Consider the following 3,162-nt stretch of genomic DNA (forward strand, 5'->3'; position numbering starts at 1 on the left):
CTTCCAGTGCAATTACATTGATTCCCAGGGCCGAGTCAATTGCAATAATAAGCCCTCCCGAGGTCCTCAAGCCCTTACTCGTCCTAGCCGATTGAGGGAAGACCTGATAGCCATCCATAACCGGAGAATCAGTCAACAATGTTTCTTGTAGGAAAATGCAATTTGCCACCTTTAACAGGTTGGTGACTACCACGTTCGTAAGTAGATGGTGTCTTCCCCTTGAGTTCCAAGATTAAATACCTACTGGCATCCCTCTCTTTTCAGCATTAACTTGCCCTGATTTGCTAAGTGTCAGATTTTCTCCTGAGGGTCGACGTGAGTGATGGACGGCCACCATGATAACCATTGGCACCGTCATCTTGTATGGTAGCTTATCTCGTCCCCTGATAGTCAGATCTAGTCAAAGTATTTTGCCCCCTAAGGAAACCATAGATTCCTCATTGGAAGAGCTCAGGTTGCATACATCAAAACCAAGGGCGTGCAGGCTTAGCCTTCTAGTAAGGACAAGCTATTTCACTAAATTAGAATTGAAATAAATAATGACAGACTCAGGGTGATTTCTATCTGGAAAAGCTACACGATCAATATCAGTAGACGAAAGAAGTGGCGAGTCCGCAATCTCACCCAAGATCTTCAATATATTCCATCTATCATGACAAACCCGAGTATCGGGTCCCAGTTGGCTGATTAGCTTTAATACATACTCAGTTTTATTTTGATTCATATCATTCATCAAAACCACCTGATTTGGAACCTTTCAGACCCAGTTCTTATCCCACTGAGATCGGGAATCAGCATGCAATTTGGGGGTGAAAGGCTCAGGTATATTTACATGGCCCCAGTTGTGCAGTTGTAAAATAGGTGTATGTAGTCTGCTTAGGAGGTCCCCAAACCCAGCAGCTAATGTTGAATACATTTTAGATGGTAAATTCCACATAGCCCTGGAGCCCCGGTCCACAAAATCAGTACAATTTAAGTTAAATGGCAATTTCACATCGTTATTCTGGTAGAATAGTAATCTCACATTGGTTACCGGCTGCAGTGGGACATGGGTGGTGAAGGTAGGTTCACGATACAGAGAGTCAGGACAATGCATGTTCTGCAACAAATGATCCCTCTTGGTAGAGATTGGTTGAATTCTACACTCTGGTGTCCGTGGCATTGCGGGAAAAAGTAGATCCTCAGTTGTGACAAAACGTTTATTTAAATCCATAATGCAATTTAATCGACCCAAAATACCAGTCCAAGCCACCTCCTTTATTGATTCAACAGGTACCCCTGCACTGGTTGAGGGCAGCACACAGCTCTGGGTTACCAAAGGCACCGGGATCTAAGCCTGGAGGTCAGTGGAATGCTGAGTCGGTAGAGTTGTAGTTACAGTCTCAGCCTTATCCCACAGACCCGGTGCAGTCTGAGAGGTAGAGTCCACAGTCAGTGACTTTACCTGGTGGTGAGTATGCATAATCCTATCCTCAGTCACTGGGTGCAGACTTTGCGGCATGAATAGTTCTGAGATAGGTTGTGAAGCATTAGATGTGTTAATCCGTGTCTGTAGGAAATGTTTCTTTATAGCTTTGGCCGTTTTTTTGCCTTAGTCAGATTATTAGCTAGCATCGATACATGAGAGGTTGACATGCCCTCCCCTGCCTCTTTAGGCTTTCTGCTTACCGGTGAGTCTCTAGTTAAGTCAACAATGTCTGGATCCTGAGTGGGTATGCTAGTTGATCTCATACCCGCCTTCAGTTGACTACTTTGGGGTGAGATTATAAATTGCAGTAGAAGCTCCCGAGCATATCTCAAACTCATTTTCCTCAACTGATGCTGCATCAAGAGTAAAGCAAACATGTTAAGTGTTATTACAGTTGATAGACTGGCCTACATTAAATGTAGGCTTAGTGTGACACAGAATTGTTTACCTGCCATCAAGGGTAAAGCAAACACATTCATCCCCGCTGTGCTGTAATTCCTCCTCCTGGCACTGTCATTTCCCCCTTGCGCTCCATTATTTTCCCCCCTTCTGATGTCATTCCTTCCCTCCTTTCACTGCCTTTTCTTCTGCACTTGCGCTGACATTCCTTCCCCCTTGTGGTGGCATTCCTTCCTGCTTGTGGTGTCATTCCTTCCCCCTTGTGCTGTCAGTCCTTCTCCCTTGTGCTGTCATTCTGCCCCCCTTGCGCTGTCCTTCTTTCCCCCTGCATTGTCATTCCTTCCCCCTTGCGCTGTCATTCTTCCTCCTTGTGTTGGCATTCCTTCCCTCACTTCTGCTTTCAATCCTTCCCCCACTTGTGCTGTCATTCATTCTTCCACTTGTGCTTCCATCTCTTTGCCCTTTTGCACTGCGATTCCATCCTCCACATGTCCCGTCATTCCTTCGCCCTCTTTCACTGTAATACCTTACCCCTTTCACTGTCATTCTGTCCCCCTTATGCTGTCATTCCACTCTTGCGCTGTCATTTCCTCCATTCTTGTGATTTCACTGCATCACTCTTGCACTGTCATTTCTACCCCTTGCACTGTCACTGCCCCCTAGCCTTGTTACTGCACCCTCTTGAACTGTCATTCCTTCCCCCTTGAACTGTCATTCCCTCTTCCGCTGTCATTCCTCCGCTCCTTGCGCATTCATTCCCCAGCCTTCGCCGCTCATGCTAAAGATATAATGCAATGAATAATTAAAAATGGCAAAACCTGAACCATATATTAAATTGATTTTTGGAACAGGGAGATGGAATGGGAGCTTGCTCTGTCCACTCCACGCATAAACCTGGAATTGCAGTAACTCTAGGACTGGTGCACAAAAAAAAATAAAGAAAAAAAAATAAGGCAAAACCATTGGCTTTGCGAATACTAGTTTTTATAGGTCATTGCTGTGTACATCACTGCAAAGAACAGTTACTCTCACAGAAATGCTCTTGCTATTGTTTTTCTACACCTTATGTCTCGATGTGTGGCCATTTCCCCTGCTTATGAAGTCCTTGTGCACACACACTGCATGTTTCTCACCCGTTTAAGAGAATCACTGTCTTCTGCTTAATGCACAGCTCATTGGGACCGCAGAAACATTAATTGGCATCTCTGAAAAGATAATTACATTTCATGAAGCGCTCCGTTTTTGCCAGTACTGTCTTCTGACCTTCAGCATTGTGATACACTATTCAATATGAA

General features: G+C 44.8%; 1 pseudogene; it reads left to right on the plus strand.

Moving 5' to 3' along the window:
* Positions 1-2,681: 2,681 nt before the first annotated feature.
* Positions 2,682-2,798, plus strand: LOC138461282 (U2 spliceosomal RNA; annotated as a pseudogene).
* Positions 2,799-3,162: the final 364 nt, after the last annotated feature.

The sequence above is a fragment of the Ambystoma mexicanum genome, chromosome 1p (genome assembly GCF_040938575.1).
Source record: "Ambystoma mexicanum isolate Mex_15411 chromosome 1p, UKY_AmexF1_1, whole genome shotgun sequence".
Taxonomy (NCBI): domain Eukaryota; kingdom Metazoa; phylum Chordata; class Amphibia; order Caudata; family Ambystomatidae; genus Ambystoma; species Ambystoma mexicanum.